The 8,462-nt window shown below is 40.9% G+C and overlaps 1 non-coding gene across 1 annotated transcript; it reads left to right on the top strand.

Moving 5' to 3' along the window:
- The first annotated feature begins 205 nt into the window (after positions 1-205).
- Positions 206-277, top strand: Trnae-uuc. Its single transcript has one exon. It is a non-coding gene; the product is annotated as a tRNA-Glu (tRNA).
- Positions 278-8,462: the final 8,185 nt, after the last annotated feature.

Raw genomic sequence — 8,462 nt, forward strand, 5'->3', positions numbered from 1 at the left:
AATGATGATGGTGACAATACCACTATTTATGTTTTACTGCGTCCGATAGATTTATGAATGCTAAACCTGACCGACTTGCTGACTGAGAACTTTTTGTTAGGTCAAAACTGAATGTTTTTTATGAAAAAAGTCCCCGTAACCTTTTTATCTACTTATTATGATTACTATAATTATAACACAAACTTACACACACATTTATATACAGTCCCATGTGGTCTAGTGGCTAGGATACCTGGCTTTCACCCAGGAGGCCCGGGTTCGATTCCCGGCATGGGAAGGATATTTTTTCTTTGTAAATAACAATCATAATTAACAGTGAAAACATTACAAGAATAAAACAACAACCAAATATAACACGCGGCTTCTGCACATAAAGGGTGTTAGAGGTGCTTAGCTCTCAGGTAAATGTTAACAGGAGTCAAATAGCGAACCCAGGACGAGAAGATGCCAGCTTGGTAAAGACATAACAAAAGGGTACCAGCTAGGTGAAGACTAAAGAGAGTGCTAGCATGTTAAATACAGTACCAATTGAAGCCAGTTTGTTAAGAATAATGCCAGTGAGAATAAACATCGTAAGAACTATGCCAGATAGAGCCAAGCTTATTAAGGACAGTGCCAATGTAGACCAGGCTGACGTAGACGATGCCAGAAGCTACCGGGAGGAGGTGGTGGGACATGAGGCTGTGTTATCAGGTAGAGGTTATCGCCAACACCGCCCACTGGGGTACTTAAGTGATCCACCTCCAGTGACCTCCTCGTGGACTACTACCCCCGGGGCTGCCACCACCACCACCTACCCTGGGGCTATCAACACGTGCCTAACACCACCTACCTCGGCTCTACCACCACCTACTCCAGGGCTACCATCACTTACCCTGGGGTTACTACCACCACCTACCAGAGGGATACCACCACCTATACCCCAGTTACCACCACGTGCCACGGGCCTATTTTTACCTACCCCGGGGTTAGCACCACCACCTACTCCGGGGTTACCATCGCCTATCACTCACTCACTCACTCGTGTTATCAGCTGTGGCATTGTCCGAGTCACCATTAGCGCCTGAGTTGGTGATTAATGTGGTTTGTGGTTACCAGGTTAGCAGGTATGCGGTCACCAGGCTATTACGGTCGCCAGATTGAAGTGTGGTTATCGAGTGTGTGGTCACTACTTTGGTGTGGTTATCAAATGTGGTCACGATGAGGTTATGGATACCAAATGCGATCACTGTTTTAGTTTGGTTATCAAATGCGGTCACTTGGTTGTTATGTTTATCATGCGCTCACCAGGTTGTAATATTGATCAAATACGGCCACCAAATTGTTATAATTATGTCCGTTCGTGTCCGTGGTTTGTACTTGGCGTTGACTTAAATACACTTATACAGCTTTAAAGATTTCATTTTTAAACTTAACCAAGGCAATATCCTCCCGCCAGGAATTCAGACGAGTTAATGATAGTGATAATATTATAACGATTATTAGTATGGCGATTTTTTTTTACGTACAGTATTATAAAGATATTCACGTTAAGAGCACAAACGTATCGGGCTTATGAATTAATTATAAAGATACAGTAACTTTTTTCCCTCTCGTAGTATAAATTAACTTTGGAGTACGATTTGTAACTAGATCTCTTGAGTACTTGTGTGTATATATGTGTCTGGTGATTCTGTCTGTCTCTAAGTCTTACAGTTTATCATACTTGGATTTCACTCTGGAGTACTGGCACACTGAACCTCTCTTGATGGTGTGTACTTGAGATATGTAGATTGTTAACATTATGATGGCTATTGAGAGAGAGAGAGATACATTAAACGTACCATCAAGTCTTCATTTCTCATTGTTATGTTATTCAATGTTGACCAACAATGTAAGTGTTTGATGACGACAAACAATTTACACACAGACACACTACTAACACACACACACACACACACACGTCCACGGTATATTTTACACTCCCATACTTTATGGGTTCTCTCTCTCTATTGTTTGTTGTATAAACGACCAAAACAATGTTTACATTTCTGCTGGCCATGAGTCACGACTCCCTCTGAAATTCTTGTCAATGTTTTTATTTTTTTTCATAAATTCCGGTACATATAACAACTTTCTTAGATTTATGTGATGTTGTGTTAGTCAATATTTATCAACAAGATACAGTTTAATATCAAGGAATTAAACCAGTGTATTTTAGTCTCTGAGGTCGATAAAAGGTTTAACACCACAGGGAAGAACAAGATGGCATACAATAACAACTTCCTCTGTTAAAATACTAAGTGAGAGAGTTAAACAATCCATCAGTTCCGGGCACACAAAAAAATTCCTTGGAAAATTACGTTTTTTTTTTAGTTAACGACGACCAGTTGTGGTGTAAGAACCAGCCCACGAAAATATACTGAGGCGGAAAGTTGGTTTTCGGGGAGTAAGAGAGGGAGGGGGGAAGGAGGGAGGGAGTGAGGGAGTGACAGAGGGGGAGGGGAGGGAAGGTGTATATGTGTACAAACATGTATTGATGTATCGTCCTGGGTGAAGGGAGTCATGTGCTCAGTTTAGCCCAACAATAACTAGAGGGGTCATTAAGGTGTATTTCTGGGGCGTTGACGTGTAGAGCGACATATGAAGATTTTGAACAGCCTTTACTGAGGATAGGAGAGAGTTAGTGCTTCATATACAGACAGACAGACAGACAGGCAGGCAGGCAGGTTATGTGAGGTGAGGTAAGGTTAGGTGAGGTTAGGAGAGGTTAGATTAGGTTTGCTTGGGAGGCCTATTGTACCGGGCCCAAGAGGACTGGTTGATACACATAATCACTAAGACTCACGTGAACTATAACCAGTTTGAACAATAGAAAGTGAACTATATTATACACTCTCTTTACACATGCGTATAATAGCGCTGAGGAGAGACGTTCCGTAAGCCAGACACCTGAGAAAGTGAACAAGAGAGTAAGACCTGTATGTGGGAGAAGGAGAGAGAGGAATGTTCTTTGTCCTCTGTGTCAGCTGATTGAGGCTCCTTTAGAATGTAAATTGGGTGAGTGCATATGTTGATACAAGAGAGAGTGTGACATTTACATAAAGCAGGAAGTGTCACTGTGTACTTGAAGCCCAAGGCAAAATGCATAGTGTAAGGGCAGTGTATATATGTATGTATGTATGTATGTGTGTGTGTGTGTGTGTGTGTGTGTGTGTGTGTGTGTGTATTATTGTACATTATATTAAACCAATTACTGAAAAAAGATTCATAAAATTAAGAGAACCTTTAAAATACAATAATAATAATAATAATAATAATAATAATAATAATAATAATAAACAAAGTAAAACACAGGTAACAGGTCCTTGTATGGCCACTATGGCAATAAAAAATAAAATAAAATAATCAAAATAAGTATGACGGTTTTCAAGACTCCAAGAGATGCGTTTGGTAAGGGGAAAATATCACGTGACATTAATAGTGAATAATCAACAAGCCAAACTAAAATAATATCACCCCATTAACAGGAATAAACTTAAAAGTCATACCATCTCCTACATAACAACTTATATATATATATATATATATATATATATATATATATATATATATATATATATATATATATATATATATATATATATATATATATATATATATATATATATCCGTCTCCTGTTTTCAATATCAAAAACTCGTAAAGTCGAACCATAAACTTCAATTTACAGGAGAGTGAGGACAGACGAAGATACAAAAGTTCCTAAAACGAGCAATAAAAGCGACCTGACCAAGATAAGGCCAGCAAATAGCGTTAAAAGTAGGACTAATTAAGCCCCGCCAGTACTAGGACTACCACACGTACTACTCAACACCTCTCCCAGCCTTAAATATTTATCTGTTTACTTATTCTCGTAAAAACTTTGTATAAACATTCATTCATCAGGAGATTTCTTTGTTCCGGCATGAAGAGGAGGGGCAAGAGGGGGTGGAGGAGGGGCAAGAGGAGGTGGAGGAAGGGCAAGAGAAGGTGGGGGAGGCGCAGGTGGACACGAGGAGGGGCAAGAGAAAATGGAGCAGGAGCAGGTAGAGATGGAGGAGGGTAAAAGGAGGTGGAGGAGGTGCAAGTGGGGACGAGGAGGGGCAAGAGAAGGTGGAGGGGGGGCAAGGGGGACGAGGAGGGACAAGAGGAGGTGGAGGAGGGCAGGTGGAGATGGAAGAAGGCAAAGGAGGTGGAAGTAACTACAGGTAAACTACAGATAAACTCAAGGTAAACTCCAGGTAAGTTCAAGGTACTATACCCTCCTTATTCCTCCTCATACCCTGCCCTCCTCACTTCTACAGTACACCTCTCCCCTCCGGCCTATCTTTTCACCCCCCAAGAGATGTATCACTACTGACTAACATCCATTAATCAATAATTTAGCACTAAACCTATCCCCCGTCCCATTCTCTCTCTCTAGCATCTCCCACCGCCCATCGTTACTACAGGCCGGTTAATTAGTCAAAACACTCACCTCTATTATCCGAAGTCGCCTTTGTTGTTCAGTGTACAAGGTGGCCCAGGTACTCTATCAAGAACCGGAGGTGAGATGGGCTTACATGTCCCCTTAATGACTTAGGAGGGACCAGTGGTGGTTAATTGTTCAAGAAAGGACTTCAGGTATCGTCTCGTCCGCCCACAGAAAAACATCATTTGTAACACTAAAAGTCAGAACCTAATTTCCGTCTTTTCGTAAATGAAGAGCAACAAAAACAACACCTATAGACGGAATACTCTGATAGTAGAAAACAATAAACGAAATAAACATATTGTTCCGGAGGCAAGAGACGAGATACTTAACACAGATACCTTACTACTGTTATTACTTCTCAAACACCGTCTAAAACGTACTGAGTCACCCATCGCACCACCAGGACCAATCACAGTGCTTAACGTAAATTATATAATATGACTCTCCATACTAAGAGTGTAAACTTCTATATATATACTACAGGTTACACTGATGACCAACACCATCTTTTGAGCAAACTCTTCCCTTCACCCTATTTTTTTCTTGTTTGTAATATCAATTCTCGGAAAGGCGTCACAGATTCACAGCCCCATAGTGGAAATAGTCTACTAACCACTTGTGATGAACACTATCGCCTAACGTTAACAAAATAAAATATTAAACGTCCCTGTAGAGAAAGAGTTAAATCAATTACTATATTTCCCACATTTATTGCTACTACAACTATGAGTGTCAGAATACTTCCATGACATCAACGTCTCATGATTTTGGTCCACACAAATTATTGATGACATGGGTCCAGGATCTTAGTACTGTACAGGTTACCGGTAATATGGGTCTCTGAATTTTAGTTCCTGTACCTGCCATAAGTAATTAAGAGTAGCTGTATCTGCCATGTGGGAACCGGGTACCTGAGTCTATCTTGAGATTAATGATGTGTGTGTGTGTGTGTGTGTGAGCTGTAGAGATACGTAGGTTAGGTAAAACACAAACAGAACCGTGAAGTGAAGTGGTTGCTCTCTTAACTTTGCTTCGTCTCTTTGCTGTTTATGGTTTTGATTGGAATAGTACTTGAGTGTTACCAATTGTATTTGTGTTCTAGAAATTGTTTGACAGATGATGATTAACCCTCGAAGGTGGTGAGAGGAGGAGGAGTAAGAGGAAGAGGAGGAGGAGGATGAGGAGGAGGAGTATTGAGGGAAAATAAGACCTAACCTTTGTCTCTTGGTTTGTTTCACTCTTCACCAAACTCGTTCAACTATCTAAGTATCTGTCACACCTCGTGTTCTTCTATAATATCATTATCAGATCCTTTCTCATACCACGCGTCCGTCCATCCATCCGTCCATCCGACCGTCTATTCATCTGCTACTTCACATGTCTATCCAGCTACCTCCTTTTATGGTGTAAAAAGTCATAATTCACAGAGTTGTATCCACATGGACCCACTCTCAAACTGGCATGGTACTGTAGGAAGACAAGATCCACTCAGCTCCCATCATACCCACAATCGCGCTAATATTTACCAAATTATCACCTAATTATATGTATTGCATGAGCTAGCGGTCATTATGCAACATGAAACACAATCGCCTCTGTCATGCAAACAACTTCAACTCTGACATGCTAACAAGAGGCAGAAAAATATGCCGTTGATGACTAATTCTTTCCAGTAAATCACATATTGGGTTAAAAACACTCGAGAGAATACATTTGCAATATATAATATGATATTGTATGTTACTGTAACATATAAAAGGAATATTTGCTATGATTCTAATTTCCGACGCCCACAGCCACCAAGCGCAGGTTATTCGGTGTAGGAGGCGATGGTAAGGTTAGGATAATGGTAGAGTATTGAGGGTAATGGTGTAATGGTGACCTTAATGGTGTAATGGTGAGGCAGGTGTGAGTAACATCCGGTGCCGCAGTAGTAGATGGTCAGCCAAGCGATTCACCTACACGCCTTGTTTACCTCCGATAGTGTTGATGCCGGAAAAATGATTAACCTAACTACCCGACGGCTTTTGGGCTGTTGTGACCTGTCTCTCCTCTCTGAGCTAAGGATGTGAGTCACCACAGTCATAATGGAGGTTGACACAAATAGTTATACTACATTAAGTTGAGGTCTATAATGATTGGGACTTATGATATGTTACCTCTGAGCTGTGTATAGTCGTGTCCAAGAGTACTGTCACCTCTTCTGCTGTTCCACGAAACTCGAGATTCCGACTCGTGAATCCGGAGCATTTATTGAAAGAATAATGCATCAATGTCTGCTGCTTCGGGTTCATGAGTTTGATCTCAGGGTTAGTGGAACTTTTTGGAGCGAGTGTACATTGATGCTAAATTCATCTACTCGCGCTATTGAAACTTGAAACTAAATTTGTTAATTACGTAGATATGACAATATGTATCTACTTCATTATGAACAAGATTGCAAAAAGTGTGGAAATATATAAACTACAACACTAAACTATATAAAAATTTACAAACTCGTAAATAAGACAAAGAAAATGTCGTTTTATGTGTACAATGATGTTACTTGTCCTAACCGCGTTATTAACATACAATATATGTATATGGAACCCTAAATTTAATGTTGTTTGGCAAGGTGAGGACAAACACAGGAAGAGCAGTTCCCACACAGTAACAATGGTATAAATATTCTAATTTAAAGGAAATGTATTCTCAAACTAAAGGTAATTGGCATATGTTAACGAGAACAGTAAGTGATAAACATGTTTCCAAATGAACAACGGAGCAAACTCATGAATATTTCTACACAAACGGCCGCCCTATTCTGTACATCAGGGGGTGGAGGGCAGTTAACATGGCAAAATACCTGGGAATTCCCCAACGTCACTAAGCGGCAGAGGAAGTTCCGGAAGTCTGGGCCAGCGGTGCTACACTCAGTGTGCCACGCTCCACACCTCGTGTATATACTGCAGCATCAATAGGTAGAGTTTGCATCCTGAGGCCTGAACTAACCACCTCGTGTGCTACAGTCTATACTTTAGTCTTCCTATCCTTACACTTTATGCTCTTCACACTCCAGGTATTATTTTGTTCTGCTCCAGTGTAATCCATAATGAACGCGGAAGATTAAACAATATCAGGTGTTGTAGCTGACAGCGCCGGACTGACAGGGCGCCCTTGCCTCTTCTCAACAGCCTTCCCTCCCTTCCACTCTCCTCCCACCCACACTATCCTCTCCCTCCCCTTTCTCCTCCAACATTATCCTCTCCGTCCCTCTCCCACTCTCCTCCTACACTATCCTCTCTCACCTATCCCCTTTCCCCTCCACTCCCTTCCAACACTATCCCCTCCCACTGCCTTCCAACACTATCCCCTCCCACTCTCCTTCAACACGATTACACAGCTCCTGGCTCTCACTACATGACACCAGTTCTACATTTACACTGAGCACCTCCGGACCTGAGAACCCGAGAGGAGGAATATGCAACAAGACGGTAAAATAACGATAAAATATACTAAGTGGCAGACAGTAGGCGGATCTACATACATGAGGGTGGGAGGTGTTGACGATATAATATAGTTAGTGGGATACAGTGTGTAGATCTACATAAGTGATAGAGGGAGGTGTTTCGTAGCGACCCTACTAGAGGTGATGTAAATATCGGCCTTGACAAGACCTTTATGCTTTACCTAAGCAAGTTAAAAAAAAAAAAAAAACACACACACACACACACACACACCTCTTCCTTTTCATATTTCTTATCTATTTCTGCATTTTTTAGTTTCTTCGTCTATCATATTCCAGGCTTATGTCACTTACAGTCACACCAGAATATAACACGATAATACTACAGTATGAGACTCAATAGTCTTAGATACTGTGACTCATAGACAAACATTCCTACATTATATTCTTATACATTAAGTCCAGTTAAAATACCACCACTGTCATAACCTCTATCATATCACTATTATATCCTGCTTGTCATA

Source organism: Homarus americanus, unplaced genomic scaffold (assembly GCF_018991925.1).
Source record: "Homarus americanus isolate GMGI-L3 unplaced genomic scaffold, GMGI_Hamer_2.0 scaffold38488, whole genome shotgun sequence".
NCBI lineage: Eukaryota > Metazoa > Arthropoda > Malacostraca > Decapoda > Nephropidae > Homarus > Homarus americanus.